The following is a 13,405-nucleotide window of genomic DNA, read 5'->3' on the forward strand; positions in this document are numbered from 1 at the left end:
TATTACCTTATTGTCATGTGATAAGCATCAGACTAAGACATAATTTCGGTATACTAACTATGTGAGTATATTTTAATCGCCAATATCTATTTGTAATGTTCTAAATTATAGTGAGAAAACCACTCATTCTGTTCAGGATATTATGTGTATCATTCTAATAGATATTATCTGTAAGATGACCTCATATAAATTCGAAGGACATTTATGATTACACCTCCTACCCATGAGCTGTTCACCAAAGTGTCCTCGCCTATCATTATTTAACAATTCGTTAGATGGCATAGTTTGGGGTTACGCTCGTTTGTTCTCCGTAGGTGCGATAACTATGGCATTTTAAGCCGGACTACGTCGAAGGAGGAAGTTTTTAGGGAATATCAAACTCATATGCGATCTTCAATGACATGGAATATTATCCCAATCAAACGAGATAATTAAGCGACGTGTTATTTGAAGGGATATTTCACCATCTTTCACATACGGCGTTTGACCTTCAAAATTAATCACATACCTGTTATTGACCATGATGAATATCGCTTAACTTTTATGATCCAACGAGAACAGAATCGCCAACCTCATTATATCGTTGGTAACTCTGTAAATTTATGTAACTTGCTTATGGATCATAGGTTTATATTTGTCAAAATTAGCCGAATAGTCTACATAAAAGGTACAATGTTGAAAGACCCAAACGCCTTAATGAACCCATACATACGTCCTCACTGACGATGTACCATATCGGAAGTGACTTTTAATAGGCAGCTCAAAAAGATAGCTAACGAAATGTTTTTGGCAAGGAGGTATCCAGAGAAGAGAAAATGAAATATAAAGTTTCTAAAATAAAATGAAATGTCGTGAAGACTCTTAGCTGAATATGTTCACATACGAACGAGATGGTCACCGTAAAGCCCTATTTAAACAAATTCTTCAACGGAAAATACAAGACGAAAACAATAAAAAAAAACTCGCTACATTTGAAACATTAATTCGTCTTGCCACCATTACGGTTGCTTTATATTTTCTTATTATACAGTCAACGCCAAAATAATCCCTGACAACCATTAAGTACCAGAAACTAACATAATTGCTGTTTGTTGAAGATGAACTTGATGTGTGCCTGTCAAAAGCATGCCCCAATTTTAAAGAGTTTGGCAAGAAACACCAATCTCAACTTTATCATTGAGTTTTTGATAGGAATAAGTGTATTCAATTATGTACAATTTTGCTTTTATCTCATGTAAAACAAGCATGTACAATATTTTGAACATGGGCATTTTCATTCCATTTTATTTTTTAAACGCTGTTTTTTGCTTTAGTTTTTTCATAAAACAACTAAATTATTGCATAGAAGGTTCCATTAACCAGTGAAATATTTCCATGGGGTCTCGCTCCAGCATAAAGGTTGAACATTACTGGTCTAAACGAATATTAGAATGATATTTTCCCTGCCGATTGCAATGTAATGCTGATCTTGTGCAGTTCTATGAGATCCATCCCCCCCAAGCGTTACTTTCTCTCATTGAGAACGGGCCAGTTTATTATTATTCGCCTGAGGTGCCTTTACTGGAGAAATGCAGACAATGCTAACCAGGTACCTTTTAAGGGTATGAGTGCTCTTCTTATGTGACAATTTTAAATTTTACTTCCTGGCCCCTGTGTCACATTTCTCTCTGTGAAAACGAAATACATATTTTCTACTCAGACATTATCGCAAAGTGTACAAATCAATGTAATAAACGATTAATTTATTTACAGTTTAACTAATGGTAAACGGGGAAGTCCGTATATTCTTCTCTTTACAGTTTTTTGTACGTACATACAATCGACAGCGTTGGAGAGAGAGAGAGAGAGAGAGAGGGGGGACGGAAGAGGGAAAATGTTGCCATGTGTGTTAGATATGGTGGCAACTGAAGCGGTAGATGCGCTTGTAGATGTAGATGTTTCTTTTACGCTTCGAGCAATGGCGGCTAAAAGAATAAAAAGAAAAAAACACTACGGAAGTAAAAAAAAAAAAAAAAAAAAGGCGTGTGAACGCTCGGTGCGTGGATAGACTGACAAATCATCCGTTAAAGTGTTCCGACACTACCGAAGTAAGATTGTAAGCAAAAAAGAACGCGTAATGCCGGTGTGTCCCTTTAAAAGATACCACGTACATATCAATGAAAGAGATGGATAGTAACCACACACACATACTAATACACACAAAAAAACACATATGTGCACACACATATGTGTGTATATAATTGTATTGCTCTAGCGTCCTAGCAGCTAACCTAATGAACCTCACGTGATAATAAAAAGTGCCCAGAAAAAAGTAGATCAGTATTATACTATAAATCTCTATATTTATACAAACATCAGCATGGAGACCCGACCTTCCTGGGATGAATGAAGATCAACGAATTTTTCACGCTCCCATTTTTTATTGTCCTCGAAATCGGTGAAATCGCTCATTTTGTAATCAAATTGATTATCTGCCTGTTCTAATGGGAACTTAGCGCGATGCTTCCGGTGGAAGTTTCACATGCCTTCCCACAGTGACTTAGTTCGCAATACATTGTTGACTATATTGCACTGAAGAAAACCTTCTGTTGATTTTATAAAATTATTTTTATATATAATTTGAATTAAAGTTCAAAATGCAAAAGTCAAACATCATAGTTCTATTATACTCTAGACAGAAACATTCACTTGAACGCTCTCCTGTCATATCAAATAACCCACTTTTGATTTTATATACATGTTTTAATTGCTTGTGCGGTGATATTTATCACGGGCCAATTGTGCTCTAAACAAACGTATTCGTTTCGAAATACATTCCACGTCATATCCACGAACATATTGGCTTTTCTGCTTGTGCGTTAATAAAGATGCTCAAATGCATTTGTAATATTAGGTTGTGTAAGGTGTATACTTTGATCCAAATTGCACGTTCTTTCTTTCATCGGAATATTTCGATTATCGATTATCAGTATTTTTCGAGGACATTTTTATACAAAGCCTATCTAAGAACACTGCCAGACACACAAAGTACCTTTGTATTAAATTTCATAAAAATCGGTCCAGTCGTTGTCAAGTCCATAGGGAACGAACTCACGCACACAGACACACACATGATCTTTTTTTTTATATAATAGTAAAAATTGTTAGCTACAGATGAGCATGTGCCTGAAGCATATGATCCCAATTATAGCCAATAATATTTGTATAAATAAAGACGATTAATATCGTATGCCTATTTCTTAAGGATCACACTTTACAAGCGACAGACACTCATATTATTGCTCATTTTCAAAACCACTTTTATTAGTAGCAACCTTCGTACAATTGTTTCAGCCAATGTTATTCGATTAAATTTGACTATAGGCCGGAATAAAACCGGCAGATCAAACATCGCACAAATATAAACACGTTAGAAGTACATATGCTTAAAAATTATTATGTTTTACAATCTGAAAATAGTAAAACATGTATGTCGGTTAAAATTATTTGCATAATAATGTGGAAATTTTATTAATGAAAACAAATTTTAATGATTTTAAATTGGATTATGAAAACTGTTGTAAACCTTATTGAAAACTCTGCAACTACCATCGCTAATTATTGCGATGTTGAAATAATGAGGGTACACATTGTATAATAATAAAAATTGCTTGTCGGGTAAATTTAATAAAATAATAATACTTAAATTTGTGCAGTGGGTAATTATGATGGTCGGTAGTTTGAAATTGAATTATATAAAACTGCTGCGAAGCTTACATTAAACCTCGTGACTACTTTCGCAACAAGTAAACGAACTTTTGCGATGTTGTAAACAAAGTTATATGCTTGAAATTATTTGGTTTTAAATCTGAAAATTATAAAATATATATGTTGTTAAAAATTAATTAAACAATACTATTGAAATGTGATTAATGAGAAATAATGTTGGTAGTTTTAAATTGAATTAGAAAAACTGCTGAAAACTGACATAAAACTCCATGGTTACAAGAATTTGGCAAATGAAGCATGGTCAAAATCAAACAAAAAATATCCGCCATTTGTTCAGGTGTTAATGAAATACATAAGGCAAGTATGCTTTATTATAAATCTTTGATACTATTTGCGTGATGCCTGACATATATATTGTGGAAAAAAGTGAATACCTGATGTATTAATAAGATAGTCTTATTCATTAGATGTTGAAACATTAGCAGGTTTGATTTTTTTCTGTGGTGATGAGATTACCTCGTTGTGCAAATTTATAATAATTGAACAATTTAATATTTGTATCGCAAGATTGGAAGGAAACAATTGAATGAATGCTGTTAGCACTAAAAACCTAACAAAGCTAAGCAAATGGAATCAAAGGTATCATAGTGGCTGGGTTCGAATCTCCTTACCAGCAGGAATTGTCATCCTGCACTGATGATTGTGTAAGTATGGAACGCTAGTGTCTGTAAGTAAAAAATAATTATTATTGTTTAATTATATATATATATATATATTAATATATATTAATATATATATATATATATATATATATATATATTAATCATTTCACTTCAGTCGCATAGACTAACACATGGTCTCTATATTATATACTATTATTCGAATAATCTATTGATTATTTTCTTTACCTCCCAAACGTTGTGTAAGCCAAGAAGTTATAGAACAGTAATTTTTCTCTGCCTAATTGAACAGTTAGTATATATATATATATATATATATATATATATATATATATATATATATATATACATCTATACATATATATATATATGTGTGTGTCTGTGTGTGTGTATAATAAGCTATGTTAATATATATTTAATAATTAAGCTAAACAGAGATCATTTCCGTGACGTCAGTCAAAATTATATATATATATGTGTATGTATGTGTCTATGTGTATGTGTGTGTGAATGAATGAAATATATGCATAAAGAGAGAGCAAAAAATATTCATTAACCTTTTGTGTACATCATGTTGCTTACAATATCTTTATAACAGAGATTAAATAAGGACATCTTTTTGCGGTTGTCAAAGCGCAAATCGTCTTGACGACTTTACTTTCTGATGCTGATTGCCGTTCTACCACACACGATTTTGCTATTCATAAAACGCCTATGTATCTACTACTAATCAAGTTCGATGTCCCTTAACTCCCCTGATATAATGTGAACTGCTGATTCAATTCGATTATGCCGTAAACAAAAATATGATTGAACTGCAGAATGATTTACGAATTTTATTGACGATTCCATTAGTGGCATTTTTTTGTGGGGTGGGATCGTTCTGCACGATTATAACATTATAACATCAGAACATTATACTCGTATCGTACAATGATACGATACGGGTATAATGTTCTGTTGAATTATTCTGTCTGATGTTGCCGGGAGAGGCGCTTAGACTCCTTGCTATACTCCTGTTACGTCTCACCAGATATGTACCGTGATCCTTGAGTCAAACTTTTAGTTTCTGAACTCTCCATTCCTTCTGCGGGGCCGTTTACGTATGCTTTACATCTTACATATCGGGGGATTCTGCTTGATCGACACCCTTATTGAAGATCTTATTTTATCCCCTTCTCTGAAGAGACTAAAGTTTGCTTTTATTCGTAAATCTATTCCTACCTGTTTTTGATTTACTTCTTGAGAACGACATGATCCCTTACGGTGCTAACGCAAACCGACTAAATTTGCTCTCTTTCCGAACTATCACCCGTTTCACCAATTGTTAACAGAACTGTCATGAGAGTAGCATTTGTCGTCTTCCACATATCAATGCAAACATAGAACAACAGTAGATGCTCGCCTCAGTAGTCCAAGTTGAAACACGTCAGAATTTGGAGTTTAAAAATTTGAAGACAGCCAAAATAATGTTTCTATTTTGCAGCCAAAATAATGTTTCTATTTTGGCTAGATGGAATATATATATATATATATATATATATATATATATATATATATATATATATATATATATATATATATATATATATATAATGATTTACTATAATAGTTAAATATCTACAGACACTAGTGTTTCATCCTTTCGAGAAGCTTCGGTGCAGTGTGCCACGATTAACACCAGTCGACAGATTCGAACGCGGCAACACGAGCAATCTCTGGCTCGATTAGCAAAGACCGTATCCAATCGACTACCTTTGACCGCATGAAATGACGTTGAATTTAAACATTTTAATTTTAAATGTTCATTTACGTCAGTCAGAAAGTGATCTAATCGTTATACGATGATTTATGCATAAGAGCTAAATTGACCGACTTAATTCAACTGAAAGTGCTCAACGATAAGAAACGAGTGTCTTGGAATAAATATAATATATACATGTATGAATGTATGTATGCACACACACACACACACACACACACACACACACATATATATATATATATATATATATATATATACAGGGTGATCCCCCCAAAAAACGGGCCCCAACTCTAATTAGGCCCCGTTTCTTCGTGTTTTGTCGGAATGAAATGAAACTTTGATCATAACTAGTTTATTATATTCAAAACATCACATCAAAACACTTGGGTATTTGGCCTTTTTTTTCTCCGTTCTACAGCATATGTTCTACATTCCTCCATTTAGCATTTGTTTTGTTTTTTTGGTCACCCTGTATATATATATATATATATATATATATATATATATATATATATATATATATACATATATATATATATATATACATATATATATATATATATATATATATATATAACTTGATTAACGGAATAGGAAAATGTATTTGGTGGAAATATCACTTTCGACGGTAATTCTTGGCCTGAAGACGTAATCCCCCAACGTGGGTGATTACAGAAACATGTATGCACATATGTAGCCATTAATGTTTGTATAAATAAAATTAATATATATATATATATATATATATATATATATAAAGTTTATTTTTCTCTCTCTCAAAAACTGATATGAAAAGCTTACTATTTCTATTTAAAAGGTGTTAAAACGACGTACGAAATTCATTTGAAAAACAAACGTTCATTAATTAATCATTTATTTTGTATATTGTTGTGCAATAAATAAATTATTAGTTTTAACTGGATCACTATATCATATACAATTGTATTTTCAAATAAATGTTAGAAATACATATTAGGAATAAACAACATATGTCTATAACAAATACATTATTCCGTGATGTATTTTACTTTTAAGGTCGACACCACTAAGAAATCCTTCCTTTATATATATATATATATATATATATATATATATATATATATATATATATATATATATATATATATATGCATATATATATGCATATATATATATATATATATAAACAAATATATATATATATACATATATATATATAGAGAGAGACATATATATATATATATATATATATATATATATATTTTGAAACAACGAAACAGGTCTGTATGTCGATGACTAAAATATATTTTATAAAGCACCCCCTCTTGGGTAGAGCACTATCGTAAATTATCTTACTCGCTACTTAATTTAGCTGAAAAAATGCGAAGCTCGCGGTTTGTTTACTAACAAACGTTTGAGCCCTCTACGAGTGGCGGAAGGATGTTTATTTAAATAGACATTCGGACAGATTAATTTCGGCCACCGATTCCGTAGTCAGGGGGTGGAACTGCCGACTGTCATCACGACGGTTCTAGGTTCGATTCTCGGCTTGGGATAGGTGTTAGTCTAGCGGCACTGATGAGTTATGAAACAACGAAACAGGTATGTATGTCGATGACTAAAATATATTATATATATATATATATATATATATATATATATATATATATATATATATAATTTATCACAAAAGTGCCTATACACCTCATATTTCTTAAAATATTTAAGTAAATCTTTTCATGGAACAGCACTGAAAATTGATTTTTGACACAATGAAAATAATCAGTCTGCAGCATATATAACACAATTAATTTATTTTGCTCTCAAAATAACTAAAAATATAGCCATTAAAAGTTAAATCCCTGGCATCATAAGTGAGTACACCCCTTACGAAAAGTTGTCAATGTTAACATACAACATTGCAGTGGTTGTCTTGGATGTGTGTTTTGATGCATTCTCATGTCGCAACACTGCTCTGCGACCCAGTTTCTACAGGGAGTGGATCATGGTCTGCTCCAGTATTTGACAGTACATGTTGGAGTTCACGTTTCCCTCACTGAAATGTAACTCTCCAGTAACTTCAGCACTCAGACAGCCCAAACTATGACATTTCCAGCCACCATGCTTTACTGTAGGCATTACACACTTATCTGCTCGCCGCCAAACATGCTTAAGGCCATCAAAATCAAACCAATAAAATTTCGTCTCATCATACCATAGGACATGGTTCCAGTAATCTATGGGTTTTGGTGACATGTCTTCAGCAAACTGTTTGTGAGCATTATTGTCTATCGCCTTCAGAAGTGTCTTCCTCCTTGAGTGACAGCTATGCACATCAATTTGATGTAGTGTGATGCAGATGGTCTGAACACTAACAGGTTGAGCTGTAACCTCTTTCATCTCTGCAGCAATGCTAACAGCACTCCTATGCCGATCTATCAACGAAAGCATTTGGATGTGACGCTCATAACTCATACTCAAAGGTTTTTCTGAGCATATCCTGTTCTTTTAAAATGCTGGATAATCTTAGCCATTGTGCTGCAGCTCAGTTTCAAGGCGTTAACAATCTTCTTGTAGCCTTACCCATCTTTATGCAGCGCAACAATATGTTTGTAAGATTCTTAAGGTGTTCTTTGCTATGTGCTGCCATGTTGGAACTTTCAGTAACTGATAAAGAGAGTGTGAGAGCTGCACTACAAATCTGAATACACCTGCTCCCTGTAAACACATGGCATACTAACACTAATTGGTCAAATGACATTCTATAAGGGATAAAGCAGTACTCAATTTAGACATGTATGGGTGCAGTTTTTTTTTAACTTGTCATCACTTTTGAGGAGTGTAGATTCTTACGGTGTACTCACTTTTGCTGACAGGGATTTACCTTATAATGACTATATTTTGATTTATTTTAGGGGAAAATAAATAAACTCTGTTATATATGCTGCAGACAAACTACTTTCATTGTGTCAAAAGATTATTTTTCAGTGTTGTCCTATGAAGAGATATACTAAAGTTTTTGAAGAAATGTGAGAGGTGTATACACTTTTGTGATGCACTGTATATATATATATATATATATATATATATATATATATATATATATATATATATATATTAAGTAATGTGATTTATAATTTAAAAATTTAAAAAAATTTTAATAATTTAAAAATCAAAATTTAATTAAATTAAAAATCAGTTTCATAAGAAGGAATAACAACAAAGTCAATTATCTGTACGATCGTTTCGGAAATCCGTGCTTTTTATTTGTGGTATACATGAAGGTATACATGTGGTATACATGAAGACTAGTAATTTCACTATTACATTAAAATACACTTAGCTCTTTAGACTATTATTCTAATCTCCTTTAAATTATATATATATATATATATATATATATATATACATTGAGGCGTAAGTTTAATCGCGAATGATATTCTAATGTTCATTTTATAAAGTTGCAGATCACATTAAGCACTTTGAAACACACGAACACGCACATATACACACAAATACACACACGCGCGCGCACACACACACACACACACACATATATATATATATATATATTCCTATTTCATAAAATCCATACGTATGACATCTAATGAATTTAACAAGATTAATACAAGAGGTCTCATTATAAATCTGGAGCAAGATATACTTTTTATTTATTTTTGTATAAACATTTAAATATCGCTAAAATACATGAGTATGTTCCAGACAACTAGTTATAACTAACTATAGATATCATTAGATGAAGTTGATTTTACAAAGGTCTATTCCTTATCATTAATGAAAAGCAACATCGCTTTATAATGTCTCTAGTTACTAATAACTAGTTGTCTGAAATATAGCCATGGATGTGTAGCGATACGTTAATGTTTATCTAAAATAAATAAAAGCATGATATATATATATATATATATATATATATATATATATATATATATTGTGTGTGTATGTGTGTGTATGTGTGTGGGTGTGTGTATAGAGATATAGAAGGTAACTTCAATAGGTTTCCAAACATTTTTGCAGACGTTTAAAATTACAATTGACTCTTGTAAACTCAGTATGGTGTTGCTATCTTTCTTATGATATGACTGACCAATTTTTATGATTTCAGGTTCAAATAAACAGCTACAGCAAGAATTGGAATACACCCTACTAAAGTCCGATTTATACAGCTGGTGGATCTCAAAAATGAAATCTAATCAATGAAGACACTTTAGAAAAACAGCATGCTATAGAAATATCTTTTAAACTCAGAAAAATGCCACATAAACATATTAGATGCTTCAGGTAGCTTTTCGACCATTTTGTCATGAATCGAGCATCAGTTTCTGAGTGGCATAAGCGATTCAAGAAAAGCAAGGAGTCTATGAGAGGTGCGGAAGGAATAATGAATTCAGAACACAGAGTTGATTGGCTAAATAAAGAATTTCATGAATAAGGGCGAACTCTTTTGTTTTATTCTTCGAAAAAGACTTATTTCCATTACTTACCATCGTACAGTGTTTCTGCGTTCCTCAATTCTTCTTAAAGAGTACACGAATGGGCTCATCTTTTTTCATTGCATTTCTGCAAAGCGCGTGAGTGATTTAAGAACTGTGTTTGTGTGTTCGTATTGCATCGGCCATCTTTTTTATCTTCCACAATATATATATATATATATATATATATATATATATATATATATATATTGTGCGTGTGATTGTGTGTGTGTGGCTGGGAATGTTGGTGTATGTATTTCTACCTTGCTTCCTACACTTGTCTGACCCCACTACTGATACGTTCGTCTGGCGCTCTATCATCTTAGCGTCTGTCAAAAGCCGATTTTATTTAGTGTTTTTTATTTATTCTTTGTGAGGAATTTTTTTTTCGCATTTTTTGCGTCTTATCCATTTTTTGTTTGCTTTCGCATTTTACGTTTTTTCGCCTTTTTATATTTTTGGCTTTCGCTTTTTTTCCCCCTATCACAGCATCTTCACACTTCCTCCGCTTTTCCTGTTTATATTCCGTGTATTCTTGCTTTTTTTTCTCCACTTCCCGCCTTCTTTTCTCCATTTCCCGCGCTTTTTCTTCCATTTCCCGCGTTTTTTATTTTATTATCTTTGTGTTCACTGATTTTTTTCATGCGCCCCGCCCTTTGTCCCCTTTGCCCGGCATTTACTTATACACTCAGTTTCTGCTTCCCCAATGTTTCCTTTAGTTCACGCAAATATAATAAACGTTTTTATCTGAACCACACGTAATCTTTTTTTTTTCCCCTCTTGTATTTTTTGATTCGTCTAACCCCCCGACATTAGACATAGACACGCGTTGCTCCCTTTTTATTCACTGCCAAGCGTGATTGTTCACAAACGAGCCTTGCGAGCCATTAATAAATACTGCAGACAGGTTGATCGTTTTTATAACCCCGAGCGGGTCTGAGCAAAGCTTAGAAAAAACATTCTATTGACCTGCCTTTCAGGGGTGAATACTTGTGTATTCACTAAATGTACTTGCAGTATACTTATTTAAATGAGTTTAACCTCTTTATCTATCTATCTATCTAACTATATAATATATATATATATATATATATATATATATATATATATATATATATATATATATATATATCACGAATTCCTGTCCTTGAAACTTCTCTGGCTATTTTTATTTCACATATGTTCTCGTATTCGGCATTTATAAGCACTGAAACTACTTCAATTTTCCTGTTAATTGTTGGTGGCCTTGAGATAAGATGCTAGCTCACGATGTTAAGGGTGACTTTCTGACTAGGTGTTAAATATTCAGACGAGTAGCAATTATCAGCCTTCATTAATGATTGCATGAGCATGGAACATTAGTGTCTATATGTATACAACTTTTTTTAAAATATAAATCCTTAATAAACAGTGCATCTAAATCGAAATAGGAATAAAAAGGATTCAGTCATATTCAAACGATCGTTTTTGATAATATTTCCCTCTACTAGAACTTTTACTTAATGTCTTTAGGACAAAAAAATATCGAGTTGTTCGAGGGCATCACCAGACCGTCGCACACTACTGTTAATAGTAATAGATTATGCAACAATCTGTATCGTAGATTTGTTTATTTCTAATCGCTTGAGGGGTCTCTACGAGGGAATGCCGGTTGAGATATTAAGGCATATTTTGTAGGATAGGCTGCTCTTTCTCTATGTGCTGGTTTGCTGAATCCTGCTCTCCCGACCTTGTATCACATCTTTCCGTAATAGGAGACGGATAAATCTACCAAAAATACCATCACAATCTTTTTTACAATTCAACAAAATTTAGTATAAATAAACGGCAGCCGATGCCTTACTTGATCACCCATGCCAATCACAAATCTCCAACAGTTTTTTTATTATTATGATTCAATGATCAGCACACCTGCATACATTCAGAAAAAATGTCCATAACTCTGGCACACTTCTCTTTGGACACTTCCATTATTTGGGATGTGATTGCACTCTTTACTTCAGAAATACTCAAATGTTTGTTCAATTAGCATTACCTTTGAGAACACACCATGGATAAATATCGGGAGTGCTACGGCCCGATGAGTGTGAGTTCTATTTATGGTTAAAAAATTATGAACACAAAACAAAAACGTCCCCAATATCACAGGACGGTGATAAAACACTGATTGATGGACATTTATTACTTTTTTTCATGTTAATAAGTCTCCACTTGCAAGACCAACAGTTAGCGAACATCAATTAATCTGCCCCCAAAATAGGAATGTAATCAGAGAAGAGCGAGGCATGTATTGCTAGGGTAAACGTAATTTGCGAAAAATAATTGCACGGAATGGAAAAATTAAACTGACATAATTTCCTGGTGAATAGCTGCAATGGATGTTAATTTCTGGTGACTGAGGAGAGAGTAGCAGTAGATTTTGTTGACAGAGGCAAATCCACTCCTGGCTTCTTGATGTACGGCTGCTTTCAGAGAGTTAGACGTCGAAATTAATGAAGTAAATCTAGGATCAGTTTTAATAAAATAGTCGATTAAATGATGATCAATATCATGAGAGAATGGAGAACGATTGATGGAATGAGTGGAATTTATTAATTAAGATGACAGTTGTACGGATATTTGTTTTCATTTGCCTTGAGACCGGACATGTCGTTTCCACCTGGAAATTAGTTGCGCGGTATTGTGATCTACAGATGAAGATTTTGGGGAAAAATTCCTCCCATGGCCGTTCTATTTAGTTTTAAAAGTAGAAATGAAGAAATTAATATAAGATGTGAATA

The sequence above is a fragment of the Euprymna scolopes genome, chromosome 7 (genome assembly GCF_053919585.1).
Source record: "Euprymna scolopes isolate OS-2025 chromosome 7, ASM5391958v1, whole genome shotgun sequence".
NCBI lineage: Eukaryota > Metazoa > Mollusca > Cephalopoda > Sepiida > Sepiolidae > Euprymna > Euprymna scolopes.